Genomic DNA, 13,216 nt, shown 5'->3' with positions numbered 1-13,216 from the left:
AGGGAACCCCCATAAGGCTATCAGCTGATTTTTCAGCAGAAATATTGCAGGCTAGAAGAGAAGTGGCATGATACATTTAAAGTGCTGAAAGGTAAAAACCTGCAACCTAGGATACTCTACCCAGCAAGGTTACCGTTCAGAATTGAAGAAGAGATAAAGAACTTCTCAGACAAGCAGAAACTAAAAGACTTCATCAATACTGAACCTACCCTAAAAGGAATGTTAAAGGATCTTCTCTAAGTGGAAAAGAAAAGGCTACAACAAGAAGAATCTATAGGAAAAGAAAAATCCCACTAGTAAAGGCAGACATATAGTAAAGGCTGAGGATCAACCATTTAAGCTAGTAGAAATATTAAAAGACAGAAGTTGAGCTCAAGTTTTAAAAATTTCTCAGATGAACGTTTAAGTATTGGGGGGGGCCCTCCCTTGAAGCCAACCTCAAAGGACACTCACTATTCACTCTCATTTTAAATGTGGTCTTACTTTGGAAAGCTCCAGTTGTTAAGATCCTGGCCTAAAGGAACACAGGCGCTTTCCGCGTGAAGCCACAGCTCCTCTTTAAAGGGGAGATGTTAATGTCGGCCTCACAGGGGCGTCCACTCAGGTTCCTGACCCCACAGACTCAGAAAGGCTGGGTGGGAGGCGGAGTCAGTACCTCCACGCAGGTGTTCTATTGCAGCTCCACTACTAAGTCATGCCACTAAGCAGTCAGCTCGGAGAACCTCCAGATATGACTCAGAAATCCCAGGCTGCTATCACCTTTCGAAACCTACAAGAGGGAAAGGGAGACACTATTTATTGAATAACTTCCACACCCCACGAATTTTATCTAAATCACAGGTTGGAAAACTACAAATCCAGCCTGTGGGCTGTTTTTGGAAATAAAGTTTTACCAGCACACAGCCATACTCCCTGGTAAGCACCACAACACAGTGTGCAGCCTGCATCGCCAGAAGTATTAACTACACGGCCCTGTCCTATGCGTCCTAAATAATCTCTTTTCATCCTTATAACAACTGATTTTACAGGTAAGAAATCGAGGTGCAAATAATGGTTATGTTTCTCGCCCAGGCCCCCAGATCTAAGAAGAAAACCGCCTCTGTCCAAGTCCAAAACTTTTCCCATGAAAGCCACACCTAGAGTCTCCACTCGAGCCTCCACTCTGTGAACACTGGTCAGCATTCTTGCCACCGGATGTCCTGCCCAGCTCTCCGCCTGATCCGGACACCCTGCTCAGGGACAACCTCTCACCCCACTGCCTGTTTCCATGCCCCCAGCCCCTGCCCTGTCTCAGTGACGTCCCAGCCTTGCGCTCTGGCCACACAGATTCCTGCACAAGTCTCATGAGGCCTCAGATGGCTGCTTACAGTTTGTTTCTGTAACATATACGAGTGGCTTATCTTCAAAGCCGGGCTGTGACACCTTCACGGGTCAGTGTCCTACAGAACCGAGTATGACCCCTCTGTTTTACAGACCAGGACTATGTATTGATGGAGTTAATCACAAATGAGCAGCAGACCAACATACAGAATGACTTCAAATAAGTGACTGGACAGATGCTGCATTCATAATCAGGGAAAATGCCTGGTGATTATTTAACTATTTAGTGGCCATGTGGGGAAAGGACAGAGGGAAATCGATGATTATTCCATTATTAAAGTGTGTGAAACACCAGCCTGGCTCATGTGTTACGTAAAGGATCCAGCGTCTGCGGCAGGAGCAGGCTCCTCAGGCGTCCCAAGCATCAGGGCTAAAATGTCCTCGCTGCGTTTCCTTTTCCACGCAGAAAGTCCAGTTATTTTTAACTCTGGAGCTACTTTAGCATCTGGTAGACTGAGGTCCAACAGACTATCTATGTCAAACTCACTGCAAATTTATATAAGTAGGGCGATCTTGTGTTCTGAAGCAACCAATGAGGATAATATAGTAAGACAGATAAGAGAGGTAGATGAATGGAGATAGAAAGAATAAATTGAAAGGATAGATAGATGACTGATAGAAGGAAGGAAGATGGATGAACGATGGGTAGGAAAGACAGAAGCTGGCTAGCTTTACACACAACTCCATCCACCCAGAGCCCCTCCTTGGTTTCTGCCTGAGGTTGACCTACAATCAGTGCCACGGTATCACCATGGAAACACACAGTGTTTCTCTTCACTTTACATCCATTCAGGCTAAAGCTGGATGCTTTAGCATCCAACTTTGGCTGCTCTTCCCCTCTGCTCCTCACTTTGGATCTGTAATGAGCACACAGTCTTCAGGATGAAACTTTGTAAACTCAATGCAGAAAGGCTATGAGAGAGAGGAACCCTACTTCACATCACATTTCTAAGCAAGACTTTATTAAAACCTATCAATCCATAAAGACTATTCCATGGTTTACAGCAGGTTAATTAGTATTCTTTCAACCTGTAAGCTAAAAGAACACTATCAAGGAAACATGTAGATCACTTCGCCCATGCTGCGTCTACATTTTGCTCCTTGAAAAGGCGCAAACAGTTGCTGATGTTAAAGGACATGGACCACAGGATCCCTTGCTTGAGAATTTCCCATACAAAATTCCAAAGAGTGTATTTTCCATGCTTTGATACTCAAGACACCCATCTAACTCTCCTTTCATTTTAGGAATAAGAATGTATGACAGAAAAGTAAACACATAAATCGTTTGTAACTTCAGTGAAGAGAAAATAAAAGTGATTTTTTGAGATACTTTCTACTTTATCAAAAATGTTATTTATATTATTATTCTTGGACAAAGAAGCTCCATAAGACCAAGAATTACAACAGTAGAAATTAAAGTTCTCATGTGTTCTGTAACAAAGGGAAGAGAGATTTACAGCCAAGTCATAAATTTGAACTGAAAATGCAAGTCAAGTAAAGCCCCCAATGTACGGTTGAATCTCACTAAGACAGAGACCATTCTCCCCGCCCCCGCCCCGCCCCCACCCTGGGAAGAATTCTTTTTCTTACTTATATTGTAGTCCAGAGTTTCCAGGCAAACCCTGAGTCTTAGAAAAGTGAAGGAAAAACCAGCCTAGGAAATGCAAGAAGGGAGGTGATACTGCAGCTCCTCTCTTTTTCCATCCTGGCCTCATTCTGGCAAACTTGGACCCCACAGGAATTTGCAGAGCCCTGTGGGTGTCGGGTCAGAATAGGACAACCCGTAGAGCCAGGAATACCCCCAAGAGGGGAGTATGTGCCCCAGAGCCACCTCCACAGCTGGGTGAGCGCCGAGTAAACAGACCAGCCTAACAGGGATGGTTTCCATTCTTGGTGTCAGGAGTTTATTATTTAATGCTGGAACGAATGCTTTATATAACAAAGCAATCATTTCCATGTTTGGAATTTTATGGCTGTCAGGAACCTTCAGAACGCCTCTCTCCTAAGCCGCTGGCTTTATAAGGCTTAGGGAGCACCCTTGACGGCCTTCCCCCTCCCACCCAGCTGCTGGAGGCACATTTGTCATCTCTGTGGGAAGCTTTTCTTTTCTGCAGAGAGACTGTGCTGTCCTGGCAAGAACCCACCTGTCCAGGGGAGTAGAAGCAGGCAGACCGGGAACCTCTCTTCGCCCTGAACACAAACCATATGTCAGCTAACTTCTCTGGTCTCATCTTTCTCAGTGATAAAATATTGGTAATAACACCTATCACCTTCCACCGTAGTTGAAAAGATCAAATACACAGAACGTGAAACGTCTCAGAAAGCATGAAATAGGGAAGAAAACATAGTTTAAAAACCCAGCAAGTACTCATGTGGTACCTACTACATGTGCAAACTTGTGAAGGACACTACCAGGCTCCCAGGTGTGGCACCCGCTCCGAGCTGGGCGGGAAGAATTCCATGCTGGGCGAGCCAGCCAGCAGTACATGCAAAGAGCAGGATGGCTCCAGGGGAATGAGGCCGAAGGCAGCAGATGACAGAGGTATCAGAAATCCCGAGGAAACTTGAAATCCCAACCTCTTAGGCATCCACGCGCTTCTCTTTTATCCCCGCCACAGTAACCGGACCTGGGGTGCCATCAGCTCTCCCTGTGTCGACCACACAGTGGCTCGCAGCTCTGGATCTCAGTCCCCAGCGCCCGCCCGCTCCCCACCCACTGACCTACCACTAAGAGGGTGGTGAGACCGCGGGGCCTCGTCCTCGGAGCCTGGCGAAGGCTGCTCCGGGACTGTGCGCAAACCCATCAGCAGCACCTTCACGTCCTTCCAGAGCCTGGGCCCACATCTCGAGACGTCACATCACTTCCCAATTATTGTGTTTTCCTTTGTTACTATCTTACGACTGGATTTATCGCTCTTTCATTTTTCTCAGGTTTATGCCATATTTCCAGTAATTTAGAAATTTGAGTTCTATAAGGATATTTTAAGTAAGGTAATCAGGATAAATATAAACCCTCCTCTAGGATTATAAAATCACCAACACTTATTCAAATGCTCAGGATGATGGAAAAAAATTCTCAACATGATTGGGATTTGTACGTTTATGGGAATAACCATAAAGTTCCTCAAAACATTTAGTTAATGGCATGACCAGAAAGAAAAATATATATTTTAAATATGCACTATGTTGAAATCTTAACTCTAGCCAGTGAGGTCCGGATGTTACCACTTAACTTTGACACTTGTCAGAGTCAGGAAGGGTGAGTGCAGGTCTACAAACACAGGGGCACCCCCAGTTCCAGCATCTTTTCATCCTCTTACAGTCTTCCACAGAACAGAAGTTTTCATCTTGATGAAGTCCAATTTATCCATTTTTCATTTTAGGGACTGTGCTTTTAGTTTCAATCTAAGAACTCTTTGCCTCATCCTCAGATTTGAAGACTTCTCTATTTTGCTAGATGTTTTGTAGTTTTACATTTTACACTGAGATCTATGATCCTTAAGTTAATTTTTGTATAAGGTGTGGGATTCAGGTCTAGATTTTTTTTTTGGCCTATGGATGTCCAATTCCTCCAATATGATTTATGGAACAGGTCATCCCTCCGCCATTGAATTGGTTTTGCTCCTTGGTCAAAAATTAATTGGGCATTTTGTGTAGGTCTGAGTTCCCCACCCCATTCCACTGCACCGTGGGTCTAACCCACACTCTTGACAACTGTGGCTACACAGGAAGCCTTAGCATGAGGAAGAATGATTTCTCCTACTTTATTCTTGTCAAAGCTGTTTTGGCTATTCGAGGGCCTTTCCCTTTCCACATAAATTTTAGGAAAAGTTTGTTATGTCTACCACAAAGCTGAGTACTTGATAGGAGTTCTCTTAAATCTACAGATCAATTTAGGAAGAATTGATATCTTTACACATTGCATCATCTGATCCATGAACAAGGTATTTAACTCTGATTTCTTTCACCAGCATTTTGTGATTTTCATCATCCTGATCCTTTGATAATGCACATTTCCATATGGAACGTCTATCCTTAGGTTCCCGAAGAAAACAGTCCAACTCCAGGTCAATTCTAGAGTGTATGTGCCTGGCTCATCCCCTTTTGACCATTTCGGACGACATCCTCTGAGCCATTAGCCAGGATGAACGAAGAAGGGAGGGCCCAGCCCTGACCACACGTGACCTGACAGTAAGAAAAACCACAGCACAAGCAGCCATAACCCTGTGTGTGGAGAAGGCACAGACCTGGATTCGGGAAGCGGGGACTGGCTCCCAGGGGGTCACTTACCCGGCTGTAAGTTGGCCAGGAGCACAACCTCCCCAGCCCTCAGTTTTCCCATCTGTACAATGAGGAGCCAGACTCGGATCTACAAAGCCTCAAGAGCCCTGCAGTGAAAGCAGAGGTGCAGAGCAGACCCAGAGGGCTCCCCCTTAGAGGTGAGACTACGGAGAGGCAGAGAGATGTAAGGGAGGACAGGAATGCACACGCGAGAAGGGACAGAGGGGAGCAGGGGTCTGGTTCTGTGGAGACTGGGCAAAGCCCAACATGACAAGCAGCTGCAGCGTGTGCGAGAGAAAACGTGCAAGAACCCAGAAGTTCAACGTGAAATACAGCAGGGGATTCACCACAGGATCCTAAGACAAGAAAACAGGGCTTATGGGAATCAGGTAATTTTAATTAAGCCTAAAAACACAGTTTAGGAGCGAAGCATGGTTTAAAATTTCTCTTTGAATGTGAAGCGGTAGGTTGGTAACTAGGGCATCCAGCCCACGCTGAAGGGTGCTCGTGCTCTCCCGACATTTGGGGAGGGGCTGCTGTTCTCACCCAGCATCCCAGGCAGACCCTCAACCCAGAGCACCAAGTCCTCCACTTACTCAGAAGCCCACTCTCCTCCTTGTGCCCACCCGTGGGGTCTCACTGCCCCCACTGGGAGCCCTGCAGTCCCAGGATGCCACGTCACACCAGGTGAGCACATCACAGATAAACAAGGTCTAGGTTCTGTGCACTAGCTTCCTGGCTTCAGGCAACCACATTCCCCTTTCACACTGTAAACTCCTCATCAGTAAGAACATCCTCCATCCCATCATCACTGGATAGGGCACAAAGCGAATACATCCACCACTTGGAGCTTCAAGCCGTGAGGACCACCCTGCTGGAGATTCCATGTGTAGGGGGCAGAGGAAGGGCCCCTCTCAAAAATCGGACAGCTCTTTTGTCTAGAGGCAGAACCAAGGCAAAAACTGCTTTTTTTGAGCAGGAACAAGGCCCTTTTAACACAAGATTTACAGAGCATTTATGTAAATTACATGTCACAGGAACATGCATGGACCAAACGCAGGAAAACATCAACCCATCACATCAGCTGGATGAACCCCAATGAGCCCCCTCTCTTGTGAGGAAATATTTAAGTACACACACACTCATATTTTCTCCACAGTTAAATTTAAAAAACCATTTCTGGCACAATGAGCTTAAGTGCTTAAGTGGAAGTAAATGAAAAAAACAAAAAAACAAAAAAAACAGAAAAGCCCAACCCTGTGATTCCTTCCCCATCCCCACAAACTGTTAATAGATTTTGAATATTGGTCTGTGTGGGAAGACTTCTGTTTTTTCAAGTAAATGAATCACTGAAGAAAAATATAAAAGATGCTAAAGTGTATCTTGCAGATTTAAAAAAAATTACCGGGCAAGGAGAAAGTACACACACTTTATCTCCTCCAGCAGTTTCTGGTTGTTCCACCGTAGCAGCTACTTTTCTTTTTACCAACTTCAGAATGAATCCTCACTGATGGTAAGGAGGAAGGGAAGAACCTTCACCTCAACTTGTAACACCCGTTTGGTGCTGCAATTAGCTGACTACTCTGTCTTCTGCCAAAAACTTATCCTCTACAAACTTACACGTGATCCAGTAAAGATCAATCCCACGATGCACATCAGTTACATAGATCTAGACAAACCTGATTTGTGGAAGCCGGATGGCTCAACCGTCTAAAGAGCACAATGGTAAGACAGACGCTTCACTGTGACAGTCCCCCAGGACGTGGGCTACAGAATACAGGGAACATGGAGGGAGGCAGAAGTGAAATTTCTTGAGGCAACTATCATACACTGGGAGGTGGAATCTCAAAACATAAGTGCCACAAAATTAGTTATTTTGGAATAGGCTGGGATAGGGAAGATATCTGTGAAGAGTTTTAAAAACACTTCAGTTTTTGCAACATTCCGCTATGCAGTTGACCTATTTCCTAGCAATCTTCTCTGTGGCGACAACAATCTTGTCCCCATTACTCTTCTGGCCTGTGATCACTTCTTGCTTCACTAAGGGCAAAGAAAGGAATAAGACATCTACAAAGTGTTGAGTCCAAGAAAGCATTCTTGGTCTGAACATAAGATAACCAACTGAAGGAAAGTGCTTGGAGCATTTCCCCTGAACCTTGCTGGCTGTGCGCAGGCGACTCTGGGGGAACATGATGTCTCTTGACAGCCAGCCACCTGGGCTACACAAGCCTCGCATGCTTCTCTCTCCCAGTCCCGGCCAACTCCCACTCCACCAGGACTCAGGATGGGGCCAGGCCCAGCATCTGCCGCAGTGCAGACACTGTCATCCTTGCTTCTGCTGGTCCCCAGGCAGCTTTCTTTAGTGGGCTTGTTAGGAATGCACTTTCTGTCCATCAGTGACGGTTTGACTTACATTTTATTTACCTGAAATTCAATTTCTACCCATGTCTTCTCAGCTAAATAAAATTCTTCAAGGAGGAAATCTGCTCACCTCCCCCTGTATCTTCCCTTGACTATTTAATCTTCCATCAGCATACACAGCACCTCAGTGCCAACTCACACTCTACCCCAGGGACAGCCGAGGCCCAAAAAAACTTCCACTGTGCCACTGAGTTAAGGAACCTGTGAGAATATGTTGAATCCTACTGGCTAATAATTAATAAAAAATTTCAAAACTCTGTAAATGCTTACGTATAAGTTTCTCTGTACTGTATGATTTATTTGCAAACTGACATTTCTTACCAACGTTACTCTAGTTTACAAAGAACTGTTGACCGTATGAAGAATGACTTCCTGTTTTCGTGGAAGGAACCAATTCTGAAAAACTTAGTCTAGATAATTTTCTCCCCTAAGCAGGCAGACCCTCCTCAACATTCTTGATTACTCTGAATGGACTGAGAATAGCTTGTTCAGTGGAAACGACACCACCTGATCCCCTCAATGGCAAGACTGGTGGATGTGCACCTGCAGACTGGTTGCCAGCACTGGCCCCAGGAACCAAGGCAGCCACATCTATCATCTGTGTCCCTTTTTGAACTGTTGGGCTTTTCCAAAGGACACCTGGGACTTCTAGTCGTCATTCATCAAACTGTTCATGTTACCCTACAGAATGGACACACTGATCTCTGGAACTTCATAATGACCCAAGTGCTAGCTTAGGGACCCAAGATCACCATGGTTGGAGGGGGGTGGATGGACCCCAACTCTAAGCTGGTCAGCTCCTGCTCAGAAAGGTTCCTGGGCCACCTCAGAGAGTAAGTTTAGACCCAGAAAATAAAACTGGCGACCCCCTCAGCAAGCCCAGACCACCTATAAATGTTTACAGGGATTTGGGCCAGCTCAGGTCCTCTGCGCAAATCCACACACTAGGAGCACCCTGGTAGACGTACTCACTTCCCTCAAAAACCACCCCTGCCCCAGGTCAGCCAGCGGTCAGGGTCAGAGGTAGGCTCACACACTGCTCCCTGCAGCTGTCCTGCCTTTCCCACCAGCAGGGCCCCGAGCAGCTTCAGGAAGCCCAAGATGCTGGCCAGGAGACCGCCTGTCACAGGCACGGTGATGTAAGCCTCGTTTTCCTCTTTGAAATGAGGGGCCACCACAGCCCTCTGTTTCTTCTCTCAGACGGGATAGAACACAGTATCAAAGGGGCACTCTGACCTTCTGGAAATCCAGGATCTGAAGAGCACACTGCTACTGTCCAAGACTGAATCACCGGGCTTCCCTGCTGGCACAGTGGTTGAGAGTCCGCCTGCCAATGCAGGGGACACGGGTTCGTGACCCGGTCCGGGAAGATCCCACATGCCGCGGAGCGGCTGGGCCCGTGAGCCATGGCCACTGAGCCTGCGCGTCCGGAGCCTGTGCTCCACAACGGGAGAGGCCACAGCAGTGAGAGGCCCGCGTACCACAAAAAAAAAAAAAAAAAAAAAAAAAAGACTGAATCACCTCTGAAATGGTACAAAATACAGCTTTCACTTGGCCCTTATTAAATAAGCTTCATACTCATTCCTACTCAAAATTCCCAAACACCATGGAAGTGACCCTGACTTTTATTTTCCCATTCATTCATACAAGAGATCCTACTATGTGCCAGAAACAGACACAACCCCTATCACTAAACAACTGCTGAATGAAAGATTAAATAACAGTTACATTCTCACTTTTAAACCATGTTTAACGATGTACATAAAGTGGTGCCTAAATTAATGAGTCCAGTGACTTTCTTAAACAAATTGCCCCATCTGGGCAAGTAATGGGAATAAAATGGAGACAAAGATTTTATTAGAAAGATAAAAATGACTGAATATTATCTCCCTCTTATAGTTTTGCAAGATGCAGAATATTCTAGGATTTTTATATCATTTTATCTTCAAATTATACACATATAAATATATATAACATATATAAATATTATATAATTATATGTTTAAATATTTATACATATAAACTTAAAAATCCTGCTTTCTAAAATAATGGCTCTGTCCTGAAAAGGCCTGCAGTTAAAGGATTTGGGGGGATGGGGGGCAGGAGGGCAAAAAACATACTAGAAGACGTGTAGTAGGCCAGTTATTTTGAGTAAGTTTGTATAATGGTTACTTCTTTTTGTGAGACCAATGAGCTACAGGAATTCCCCCAGCAAACACTGAGGCTTCCTGTGCACAAAATCACTTTCAAGGTCAAAATTACCCTGAACTACTGGGAATAAAGCATCTGGACAATCTTGGCATATAACGTGTGTGATAAAGTTTGGATGAGTCCACTACCTAATGTTAAATAAGAATAACCATGACAGTACAAACTTCTAACTTATGGAAACATTATGCCTTCTAAACATTTTGCCCAACTTTGATCACGTGGCAATTATTAATAATACATCTATTCAAAAGGTAAATAATGAAGCATAATGTATACAATCCTCTACCCACTGATGTGTCATTAGAAGTGGAAGGCGCTGTAAACAAAGATCTCTGTTTTAGTTTTGGAACCCACAATCTCTGCTGGATTTTCGAGTACATGTGTATTTACAGGTAATCTTTACAAAGTATGCATATTCCAAAATATGCTCCATACAATCACAGGATAAGAAAAAAAAACCCTCTTCCATTTGAAATAAGAAAAAATAATGAGTAATCAAAGCTTAAATCAATATGCAAAGACAATGTGAAAATGTGCTCATGTTGCAAACTAACTTGGATAGCAAAGCAATTCAGACAAGCCAAGGACCAGGGTAGAAAAGCAAAGGTGAAAATGAAATGACACTTAACTCAGTGTGCAAGCCCAGTGGTTAAGGATGTACAACACTGTTCACTCATCTACAGTAACTCTTCCATGCCTACACTGTTTGGAGTCCTTGGCACTTAAACTCAAATTTCCACCCACCTTGAGACTGTTGTCTGTCCTGCCTACCTGGTAAGGAGCAGGGACATTCCTGACCATTATTCCTGGGCTTCCCATAGGCCCTGCAGTCAGGGTACAGTCAGCCACTTAACACATCCACTGAAGTGTTGGACACATCAGGGTAACCCAGTGACTGCTTTTTTACCCCAGTGCTTTCTCACCAACTGCCCTTAATGGGTCCTTTTACATTTTCTGTTCGTAAATGTTTACCTTCCTAAGGCGTGTGGTATTGAAAATTTTTAAATGCAGCCCACAAATATATGTGGTTCTGGTTTGTTTCTGTTTTTGTTTTTGTCCTAGAGGCATATTATTAAGGTAAACCAAATTCACAAAGATTATAAGGGTTTCCTGAAAACTGACTTCTAATTTTGAGGGAAAAAATGGCTCTCTACTACTAATACTGATATAGAAGAGTGTTGACGTCTTCTTTGTTTATGGAAAGGGAGAAAAACACTGAATATTTATACATACATGAGCACACATATCTGCAGTTGTATCCAAACAACTTAAGATATGTGTTCTTACAAATGTAGGTCAAAACTAGTAAACAAAGTGTATGTCAAAAGCACGTGACGTTTAAGAGTCCTACACTTTCTAAATACATGTATCCAATATTGGGTATTTTCCTTCAGGGGCACTATACCTAATTTAACATTCCTTTTTTTTTTTTTTTTTTTTGCGGTACGCGGGCCTCTCACTGTTGTGGCCTCTCCCATTGTGGAGCACAGGCTCCGGACGTGCAGGCTCAGCGGCCATGGCTCATGGGCTCAGCCGCTCCGCAGCATGTGGGATCTTCCCGGACCGGGGCACGAACCCATGTCCCCTGCATCAGCAGGCGGACTCTCAACCACTGCGCCACCAGGGAAGCCCTAACATTCCATTTTTAGTCACTGGTTTTAGAATCCGTGATTAGTTTCAGGCAAAAGAAATATATTTAACTTATACTACTGAATTAATGACTTCTAGAAAAAAAGCCACCGAATTAATAATGCCTTCTAGGAGAAAATGGTTAAACTTTGCAAGCTAAATTTGCTGGACCTCGCATAAACTAAAAGGTTTGTTTTTTAAAGCTATTTCTGTTGTGTGTTTGTGTATGTTTCCCTTGAGAATGGAAATCACCACTTAATTTTACCCAAAAGCAACAGACACCTGTGCAGGGTTTGAACCAAAGGTTACTCTTCAGTGTGGCCCGTAATCCTCACCCTTCACTGTGCCTGACACACCTTCCAAGTGGAAGTCATTAACTATAACCAAGAGGGAATGAGCAGAAAAATGACACCATCCCCAGTGTTCAGCATTCATGCAAGTATTTACACTAGTAAAATATTCACCACAGGAAAACAAACAAAACCCACCCACGTTCACTCATGGTGGCTGGCAGATTCATCTTCATGACAGTTTTAAGTATTTCATTAAGTAAAAGGATCTAACTGGAACCTTCAAGAAAAACAAACTTTTATGCAAAGAGACAGGCATTTGCAAACACTAATGGTGAAGACAGGACTTCACACCCCGGCTACCCATTGTGGAGGCTACAGGATGCAGACGATCCCTGCTCATACAGCTGAGTGTTTGAAAAGCTTCCAAGCTCAACGATGTAAAGACTGATGCCAGCTGAACTTAAACCATGAATTTCCAATCAGAAAACAGGAAAATGAACCAGCTCCCAGTGACACCTCCTCTTGTCTGCATATGGGCAGGAACAGCATGAATGTCAGTCACATCAGAGTGAGAAAAGGTCCCGCTTATCTCACTGGCTCTGAGGAATGTCTATTCGATCCCACCATGGACACCTGCTCACACTGATGAACTACACCGTTTCCTTACGCTTTATTCTACTCAGACATTCCAACCAGGAGGGAGTGTCCCCTTCACCACTGCTGCGCACGAAATCTGAGTTTCCACTGATGTGCTCAGAGTGTTTAAGCAGCAGACCTGCAGCTCAGTTCAGGAAGCCTAGCTGGTCAAGTGTTTCCCACTTGCTGGCACCCAACGGTCGTGAGAGCATCAGCCCTGTTCTCAGCATCTTTCCATCTCTGTCCACTGAATCTTCACAGCCTGCCTCCAGGGCAGCTGTTGCCAAGAGAGTTCTCAAGCTGGGAGGGCTGAGCTCAGACCACCCGGAGCAGCTATCCTGGTCCTTCCAGACCATGGCTTCTTC

Source organism: Monodon monoceros, unplaced genomic scaffold (genome assembly GCF_005190385.1).
Source record: "Monodon monoceros isolate NGI ecotype Baffin Bay Population unplaced genomic scaffold, NGI_Narwhal_1 Super_Scaffold_21, whole genome shotgun sequence".
NCBI lineage: Eukaryota > Metazoa > Chordata > Mammalia > Artiodactyla > Monodontidae > Monodon > Monodon monoceros.
Note: the sequence above shows the minus strand (reverse complement) of the source record.